Source organism: Clinocottus analis, unplaced genomic scaffold (genome assembly GCF_023055335.1).
Source record: "Clinocottus analis isolate CAN_PGR_092001 unplaced genomic scaffold, fCliAna1.0.p SCAF_6, whole genome shotgun sequence".
Classification (NCBI taxonomy): Eukaryota; Metazoa; Chordata; class Actinopteri; order Perciformes; family Cottidae; genus Clinocottus; species Clinocottus analis.
The window spans coordinates 13232589-13243352 of NW_027176218.1; positions in this window are offsets into that span (position 1 = coordinate 13232589).

A 10764-nucleotide genomic window follows, 5' to 3' on the forward strand; every position below is an offset into this window, starting at 1 on the left:
TGGCACCAGAGCAAAGCAGACCTGGAGGGAAAAGAGAACAGAGAGGATCATATGTCAAGCTTTTACTGTTTGATAAAAGAAAGTAATGAAAGTGATGATATCATGTTCTATTTTTTAATCATATCCGGCAATATTTTCAGACATGCGAGTGAAGTATTAAACACCACTCATGAAATAATTATCTATCTTTAAATTAAGCCCATGGATGACATAATGTGCAATAACAATATTCTTAGTTTCTGCCAGCAGAGAGCACTATTGCAGCATTTCACTGAGGTGCTGTTACCGTACAAAGAACCAGTGTAATCATGAAGGAATTTCAAAATACTGCCAGACTCATACTCCAAGTCTTGGAGATACAACTAACATTTAAATGATCTATTCTTGAGAACAAACAAGACATTTCAAACAAGTACATACAGTTTCATCTGAGTGTTGCATTGTCAAGTTATGATTGAATTGATAGCCGTCCAAGTATCACAGTCAAAATCCTCTCAATAAACCATCACACAAAGAAACGATGAAGCTCACTACAGTACTGATGATGAGAAAAATACAGTATATGGATCCAAAAAGCACTGCCAGTAAATGAATCACAGACGGCTTAAGAGCAGGGACACAACAATGCTACACTGTTCTCTTGCTACAGAGGGCTGCAGGTTTAGATCATGGAGGAATATCAGGCATTAGTTAGTGAGAACTGACGGCTGTTGCCTCTTCTCAGGCATCCCAGAAACAGCTTCTCAGGTCCCAGTTTATGTTGGCTCTCCACTGCTTCTGCTTCATTTGAGGTCAGACCAGATAAAACTTGGAGTTAGCACCAAAATTAATTTTTTTAGGCCTGGTAACCAAACCTTCATCCCACCTACTTGTCTGTTTCCCCTGGATATTACTAAATCCCTAAATGGTGGAGGTGGCCTGGAGGTTGGAGAGACCATCATTTAGCCAAAGGATTTGGGGTGAAGTCTCTGTTCAGGCTACCATCCACACTGCTGAAGGGCTCTTGAGCAACACACATTCCTTTCAGATTTAAGGAAGCACTCATGGTTTTCTTAAGAGGGGTGGGTGAAAACTGTACAGTGACATCCCAGTATTGCTGTATGAATGTGGCACAGCTTTGTACTGGGCCTCTCTATTAGTTGGTGACTGGCAACCCAGGTTATTATCAAACACAGCAGGATGCATTGCTTCTCTGTACTATACATTTTTAGATCAGTAAGGGGAAATCGGGCAAATATTATACATATTTGTCCATGTTTACCCTTAGTGGATTGATAATTCTGACATCCTGAATTTGTGTATGAAACAAATGACACATACTTTGAGTGTCATTTAATCAAGCTGATAAAAAGCAAATTCATGTCAGTTGAGTTTATATTTCATCTGCAAAGAAGCTGTAAATATGCTCACAAAATAAAATCTCTCCCTACGGTAATTTTGTTGTCTCAGGGTAATTTACGATCAGCTACAGATTTTCCTTAGTGTCTCTAGAACAGTCAAGGGACTGACACTTTATCAGCTAGCACAGTGTTTTCTAACCTTTTTGGAGCTGCGGCACATTTTTAACAATAAGAAAATCCTGCGGCACACCAAAACTGACATATTGTAGCATAATACAGCATATATGATAGGTAATTATTGCGCTTAATTACTAGGCCAGCCACTATATAGCAGACCCAAGTGCTCAACAATGGACAATTATTTGTGGCAACTAAATAATAAGTTTTTGGACCGATTAAGTAAAAATGGACATTTTCCTACGGCACACCTGGTGATCCCTCACAGCACACCGTTATACTGCGGCACACTGGTTCAAAATAACTGAGCTAGCGTACGGGAATGCATTGATTTAATTAAAGGAACGTATTCTACAACCCCCCCAAAAAAGGAAAGAAAATATTCTCCTTTTTTGTCAGAAGACTGGATTCTGGACTCAATAGATAATCACCAAACCTTCAGTGTGAGGGGAGACCAAAAATCCAAACAAGACATGTAATGTTTTTAGGTAAGTCCAGTGAATATGAACTGGAGCACCTGTGAAAACTGGCCAAGTCTTATCTTTAAAATATTTAGCAATAAACTAGTGAAGGCTCTAGGGAGATTTGATTTTTCTGCAAAACACCTACATTCCTTTTGTGCAGATCTGATCTGATCATCTTATTGTTGATGTTATGATCAGATTGTTTGACATTAGTGCTGCTTATCAGGGAGATGACAGACTGCCCAGAACTAAGTTCTTTATGAACTCTGGTAAAACGACTAGACCACCGACAATCATGGTAAAACATACTCCTGTTTACAATTACAATGCAGAACATGTCTGGTCCTTCTTAATGGCGTACATCTAAAACCTGCATGGCGGGTTGACTGCTTTACAGTGTAAGTGAAAGCTCCCAGCCCCAATAGAGTGGACTAAAGGGGCTTTAGGGGCTCTTTCTGCAGACATATGGTCCCATAGAATATTTAGTTTATAAGGTCAAACCCCCTTTTAGAGGCAGAAAGAGAGAGAGCAGGGATGCATAAATCAGATGAGATGGCTTGGCCTATAGGATTGCTTCTTGAGGGCTATGTTGACATCCATGGACTAGTAGTCAATGTGTCAAGATACCACCTGACAAATGGATAGTGCGACATGACCCTCCACTTTTACCTAGAGCTATCAATCTCTGCCATGCGTTTCCTTGTATCATCCTCTGGTAAACCTCCCCGAGGTATTTAGCAGGTTGGGCGGGAGGCTTGAGGCTGAAACCTGTCTGAGTTTGGGCCTGGTTGTGAAAAATCACATCCCCTCTACACCTCCACAGAATCTGAAAGCTGGAGTGTCTGCAGCTCTCTCTCTGCCACCAGTGGGGAAACTGGCCAGCATCTCCACCAGGATGTGCTTGGTCCAGCCCAGCAGAGTCAACAGTCACAATCATACATCATAGCCTCAATTTTATTTGCCCAGACCGGCTGTTGAGGTTTGGGGCTGAAGATGAATGCCTCCAGCTACAAAAAGGGCAGTATGAGGATCACAGGAGCCTTACAGAAGTAGCACCAATGCCTCAGCTGTCAGTTTACAAAGAGTAAAGAGTCATTAATAACCTAAAAAATACCTTGTCCACTTCCCCTACAGCCCTGAGCAGCTCAATAACTATTCCCTCGCACCAAGTCCTCCCACACAGACTTTACGCATATCAAACTGCCAATGTGGTGGCGTCTTTGGTACGGCTTATTCAGTTTTATCTTTTAAAAGTATAAATTGCTCTTGGCTTGGGTATAAAGACAGTGTGGTGGCGACAGAATTGCAAGTTGGGCACAAGTTGATATCGAGTCCTGTGTAACTGGTCTAAAATTTGTTCCATAAAAGTGTGTGGAGTTTTACAAGTCAATTAAGGCTTTGTGTGTTTGTGTGTGTGTGTGTGTGTGTGTGTTTGTTTGTTTCTGTGTGTTCTTTAGGCCTCCTGTCAAATCACTAAGTTTCTCAAGCAGTGGCGCCCCATATGGCTTCACCACAACACCACCCTGATGCTAGAGACTGCTGAGTGTTGAATAACTGGTGTGTTTGTGGTATAGGTGCATGTGTGTTTATATGTGTGTGCGCGCAAGTGCATAACTAAAGCAAAAATGGAGAATGTTTTTTTCATTACTTGCACAAGGGCATGTCTTGATTTCTGAAGGAAAAGTCAATTTCCTGAAAGTCTTTTTCCTCTAATTTTGGAACAGGATGTATGTAGTGTTGGCTTGAGTGAAGATATGCTGGTAGCACCGTGAATTAAAGATCAGCAAATTGAACTCGTAATTGCTTTTGCCATTTCTAATTTTCAAGAGTCAAAAGCTCACTATAAGCTCCATATCACTCAAAGTCAGTTAACTTAAAAGACGAAAGGCTTAGGGTCTATTTCTACTGAGCTATTCAACATTTCTCTTGTTTGTTCTGTAACAGGAGAGCACCCAAAGGTGGCTAAACCAAATGGTAAAAACAGACCGTAGCAACTAAGATAGGCCATCTTAACAGTTCGGCAACACAACAGTTCTCTGTCCTGAAGACAATGACGCTCAAGAGGCAAAAAGCATCATTAGAGCCAAGAGAGGGGCAGCAGCCGGACGAGCAATCCACTTCTACAAACAATGGCTCCCTTTATAATGATGTAAATCAATAACTGTTATTAGCAGGAATTTTCCAACTTGTTCAGCTTTTCCAGATGCTTGCTCACTGAAATATCACCACTCAATAGTCTCAAAGACCACTGAGAGAGAGAAAACAGATGATGATGAAGGTTGATGAGATCAGAGGTGGTGGAGAGAACAGGAGAGAAAAGGAGGAAGAATAATCTTGACAAGTTTAGCAAGGAAGGCGCTTTATGGTGGCGTAAGCACACTGAGGGATGAGTGTCAGGAAGTGAAGGAGGGGGGTATTTGGTATGCTGCGAAGTCCAGCAGGCTGTTTAATCAGAGGGCTGCAGGGGGGACGGATCAGGTGGCAGATTAAAAGCTGTCTGATTGCTCGCCCCACACCTCTCCCAGCATGACTGGTCCAGTGAAGGGAATGCGCAGTTCCCGGCTGGCCCAGGCCCATGCTGGGGCGAGCCGCCAAAACCTCAGTCAGCATGCCTGCCTACTCTTCTGTATTTTTGGAAACATCCATTATGCAAGCAATTTGCTTAAGATCTCTGTGCCTATGTCCATTCAACAGCAGATTAGGAGGCGAGATATGCCAGTGATGTGAGAAGAGCCCAGCAGGCTTTCGCAGCCATACCACCGCAGCATTTTTTATACACAAGTTCGAGACGTTGACGTGTGGACACAAGTGGCCTGTCAGTAGTTTACAAACTTCATTTATCAATTCATGATTTCCAGATAATGAATGAGTCATCTGTTTTCCGCCATACTGGTGACGTTTTGTCAGAAGCCTTCTGAATATTTGAAAGATGCCAGAGAAACCAACGTTGGAGCACTTCAAATGAAACAGTGAGCACAGTACTGAAGGAGGCTTGTTATACTCGTGCCTCCCTACCTCCACAACCCCTAACCCCACCCTTAACCAAATGTGGTTTGCTGCACAGTGGAGATGATGGAAGGAGTGTGTGGTGCGAGTGTGTCTGTGAGTGTGTCTCTGAGTATGTGTGTGTGTGTGTGTGTGTGTGTGTGTGTGTGTGTGTCTAAGGGGTTTTGGTGTGTAATTACAGTGGCTCCCCTTGCCCCCTCCCAAGGTTTTCCTCTTTCTCAGACAAGTTTTTTTCTTTTATTTATTTTTTTTCTAACCACTGGATTCTGGACTCAGTCTGTTTCCATATTGCTAACCACAACATTCCACAAACATGATGGAATCTTTTTTTAGAGTATTTAAACGTTATTTTTTCCTCTTTTTGACACAATTTCCTTTATTTCTGCACGTCAATGGAATTATACATGTGTGGCTGTGCAGAAAACAGTTAACGTGTGTGACAGACTTTCAAACATGACTGAGTAGAACAGGATATTAATGAAATGGCAAGCTAGACAAAATGTCCTGACTCCTACTTATAAACACGATAACCATATCCTTAAAGGACCAAAATCCCTTTTACGTTTTGTTCCTCTTGCATTCCTTTTTTCAGCGTATCAATATTTTCTTGTCCTTTCGTCTGCCTGGGCCAAAGTATTTGATTGCCTCTCAAAATCTAAAAAGATTTATTGAATGTAAAAGACACTTTTAGATGGAATGGGACACGGATTCATTAATGACAGCCCTCTGTAGCCTCAAACTTAATTATTGTGTTATGCCTGAGGCTACACACTATATTACTCGTTGAGATGGCCACTTAAGAAGCTAATCTCTACTGCCAACACATATTTAGATATTTAGAAGGTAAAGGTTTCTGGACCAATATTGTCTTTAGAAAGCTTCACACCATATGAGACGTCTTGAATTCTCAGTAAATAAACACTGGTTAAAAGGTAACTAGCAAAGGTACCATTTTAAGGTGGTCACGGAGTCAAAAATATTGAAACTGGATGTGGCGGACGGACGTTAATTGTTATCTGCACAAGACGAGTGTTATTGTAAACATATTTCTTCCTCTCTCCCCTTCATCTTGACAGCTCATGCACACGCCCATAAAGCGGCTACAATAGCATGTTAGCTTTACAGTATGCACTTCATATTCATCAAATAAATCAATGTTTTGTTGTAGGTCCACAATACGACAGTCATTCAGTAGATCTAGAAACATAGAAATGGCGTGTGTTTCTCCATTAACAGTCACATAATCTTTACCACAAGGAAGCCAGAGGCAGTGAGAGGAGTTCGGGCCACTACCAGATAGGTGAAAGTCTCGAGAGGAGACTTGGCCCGCAGAGACAGTTACAACCTGAATGTCAGTGGCCTGAAGGGACACAAACTTTTCTAACTGACCTGTCACCCTCCCTCCCATGAATCAATGAGCAAACACACCTAAGACAAACATGCACGGGCAGGCCGGGCTGGGTCCTCGTGTCACTAGCCCCAGACATTTTTGACAGAAGTTTCATTATCATCATACGCAATGCATCCATGGCAAAACACTTATTCAGCCATACACATGCTCCTATTTCTACAGTATATATAACTAAGGACGTAGTGTCACAAAAGCTTGATAATGATTTTTAAAGGTGGCATAATGGCTGGTGCTTTACGGTAATGTTTTAAACAGTCAGGAAATTCCATATTCTCCCGTGTAAGAATGTAATGCAAACCTACGAGCGTTTGTATTTTTAAGCATTTCATTGGTTAATAAATAAGTTATAAGTACAGAACATATGAAGTGAAATATTGTTAAAATGTGAAAGCCTGGTTTGATTTGTTTCTCATGTACACAGCGGTGACTCTCGGTGCTTTCGGCCTGATCAGCCTCCACACCATCACCTTGTGCTATACTTGTTTTTACAGCAAGTATGGAAGAAAAACAATTGTCATATTGCTTTTGATTTGGGAAAAATCATTATGAAGTGTGACTCAGACTCGGATATTGAGATAAAGCTACAATTGTAACCCTTTACCTTCAGGTAAGACACTTGCTTGAAGGACTTAGAGGGAGGTTTCAAAGCTTAAACTTCTAGAGAAGGAGACAGACAATCAAGTTCTAACACGTGACTGTGAAAGGGGTTTTCCTCAAACCTTGGGAAGGTATATACATGCACCACATATCAGTGCCAAATGTAACAAGCTAATTTTAATAAAACAAAGTTTCCCTGTGAGACTACACAGCCGATTGATATACAAAAGCACTATATTTGAATGAACCCTGAGTCTAAGTAATGTTTGGAATTAGGAGAGGAGAGAGTCTTAGGTTTTATACGATTGCACTCACGACTGCATGTGACTACATTTGCACATTCAACTGGGTGTAATTGTGTATGCTTGAGTGTGGTTGTGCAGTATTTAAGCATAATTGCATGTAGAATATCAGCCTACATTGTGTGACTGACAGTTTGGTAGTGGGTAAAATGTTACCCGAGTAGGCTTTCAGTCAAATGTAATGATGTCTTGCTGGGGTCACAGACTGGTACACAGATTTAAATTAAACGCAGAGCACCCTTTTAAGAAGGAAGTGAGTCATTTTTTACAGTCCTGGCACCAGGTAATATGTGATGTATGCTGAGAGAAACAACTTAGAAACAAAACAGGAGGGAGGAGCAGAGAAAAGAATAGGGCCTGAAAACCATCATCAGTAACACCTTCATAATGTCCTCTGCTTCAAACCACAGTACCAGATGCATCATCCTGCCACTTTTCTTTTTTCCTTCATTATTTTGTTCTTGCTGTCTTTTTTTCTTTCTCCAAACCACATGCATGAAAACAAATCTCTTCACTTTGGCATTAGGTCACAGGAACTGAGGGGCAGGCGGGGCTGGTGCTGGGAGGAAGTAAAAACATTTGTAGAAGATTTAGGATGAACCTTAGTGGAACGAGAGCATGATTGACAGTCATGGAGTAATGCTAGGAGCAACATGGCTAACTCAAAGAATAAGATCAGGAGCTGAGGTTATTTGGAGTTAAGTGTTTTGGGGCCAGTAGTTTCTTCCTCCAGCACTATTCCAATATGTATGGGAGGGTGGAAAAGGTAGCAAAGGAGAAAAAAACAAAAAAAACATTGAGTAATATTTCTCTCTCCTATTTTTTATTCTTCAGGCCAATTTTCACCAATGCCAAAATCAGTAGTCCCCTGGCCAATGGTACAGAGGGAATTCCAGGCACAGTGTGCGTGAGTCAGTACCAGCATTTTCCAAATTCACCCTGCCTGCCTCACTTTAAATAGTCCAAGGAAATGTCCAAATGACCTAATTACGCCTCAGGCTTTCCTAAGCAGCATGTGTCAACGTGTGACATAGCATTCAAAAATATACATAACGACTAAACAGCAGGACTTTGGTGGTAGGGAAGCATGCTTTTCATCTGTTTGGTTTCATTAGCGTTATGGTAAAGGAGCTGGATTCTCTCTCTCTCTGTTTTCCTCTCTGTTGTGTCTCGGTTCTCAAAGCTTTCTTGAGCCTGGGAAGACCTTCAAAGGCTTACTGGAGCTAAACGATTTGACAGAGAAGTATATCTGACCAGATCACTTCATCACACTTTAATCTATGTCACAACAACACAAACGGTAACTGCGGTTTCCGGAATAAATTCAACATTACTAGGATACCGTCAAAGTACATACTGAAGTTCCTACACTCTGCATTGACGGACACTCCCACACAAAAGCCGCCCTGCCCGAACACACACCATTAAATAATGGTTTCTATTTTAGGGCACTGACACTTTGGTCCACTTCAGCAGCTTAGTCGCGCCTAAATTTGTGCTTGGAAACAATAACAATGGACATTGTTCCAACAAAAGCCTCGTTCATACCAAGTAAAGCGGTCATTTAGTGGAATTTCAGCAGGATTATAACTTTATCCTTTTACTGTGTATATTTATTTTTGCACTGCGGGGGAGATGAGGTGGTATGCATCCTGCCACTTTACCACTTTATGGTAATGATAACCAAGACAATTAAGGCATAATGAAGGGGAAAGGGATGGACTAGTTGGAGTGCCCTTATAATCCTACTCAGTGTTTAAACAAAGTGTTTTGTCAGTGGGCCACATTTGTGAGTGAGGCCCTTTTTTATTTGCAGCTGCAAAAACTATCTATAAATAGCGGGAAGAGGCGGGGGACCTTGGGCAGTTACAGGATCTGAAATCAGATATATCAGCAATTCACCTACAACAATTAGGTCGCCAAAAGTCCAAAAGAGAGAGGAAAGGGGGGTGAGCGGGGGGGGGGGGGGGGGGGGGGGGGGGTAAGGAAGAGGAAAGGAAGTCAAGCAGAGTGGAGACAGATTCCAGCTCCTGGGGCTTTGAGTGCTGACTGCCAATCTACTTAAGATCCAGAATGCGTTAACGGCAGCTTTTCTGTGACTGACAGCTGCAGTTCAACCTTCTGTACATCTGTAACTTTATCTTCCAACTATGATTTCACTCTAGTAACCACATTATCATTGTCATCATTCATTGCTTTGGAGTAATAGAATATTTCATGGATAACAATCATCAAGCCATGTCAAGTTCTGGCAGCGACCTCAGCAGCACTCCGAACATCTTTTCACATCTAGTGACTAGACTAGCAGAAGCCCGCACTGTCTTTATACTTACACCCCATCCCCATTCTGCATCATTCCCAATTTGTGTTCCCCCTCTTTCTGTCCCCTGTCATATCTTTTCCTCTCATCTCTCCTCACTCTCTGCCCACTGGTCCCATGTGGGTGTGTCCTGTCTTGCAGTGGCTGCAGCAGGAGGACTACCTGATGTGTCGCTGTGCAGGACAGGACCGAGGGGTCTGCCGTTGAAAAGGGGCTCTGTGCTGCATCTGCAGATCGCCTTACACTACCACTTCCTGCTTCCGACCCACTCCTCACAGGCAGCCCTGTGTGCCAAGGACGAAAAAAGTGCAAACAGAGGGGTTCAGTCCAACCAAGGGGCTGAGCACAGGACCCTATTCATCCTCTCCCCAATGCTGCTCCCCTACCAGCTTCAAGATGGCTTTATTTTTCATAAAATTTAAATATTCCCCTTTCTGAGGCATTGAGATCAACTGGATCCATCTCTTCAGTAGTACTTGACGGCCGAGATGCGTCAGTGCTGGCCCCAGACTGGGAGGTGAAACGTGTTGGTGTTAACTATTTGTACTAGGTCTGTCTGTTTGGCACAGCCACGTCTCTGGCTTCTGTCTTTTTACGTAAGACAGGAAAGAGATTAGCAAAGGTTTACAGATAAAAGGACATCTTTGAGCCAAGCAAACAAGTTATAAAGATGCTTCATGGGTAAAGGAGTCATGTAGTTTCCTGTGTAAAAATTGTTACTGCATGGGAACGCTCGCAGTCACAGTCGCAGAGGAGAATGGGTACAGAGTGAAAACAAATCACCAATCCTTGTCTGAGGGGGAGGGGAGCAGGTGGGTTTGGAGGTTGGAGTCGTGTTGCTATTCCTGGAATGCTCACTTTGTCCCACCTAGACCTGGCAACAGTGGGAAGGACAGTAGCTTGGGGATAGTGGACTCCCACTGAGTTAGATTTTTAACACAGGGATCCAATGAGTGCCAAGGGGGCAGGGGTATTTAAGATTCTTGGGGAAATGGCAAAGTGAGCAAATAACTCTTAAGACAAACAAACCCAGAGCATTAATGATGAGTCTGTCACTGGACTGGATGTTTTCGCTTTTTGCCCTGTATACTGCAAAGGGAGGCCAAAAGGCCAAAGACTCTGTTTTCACTACTGTCCTTGTCGTTTC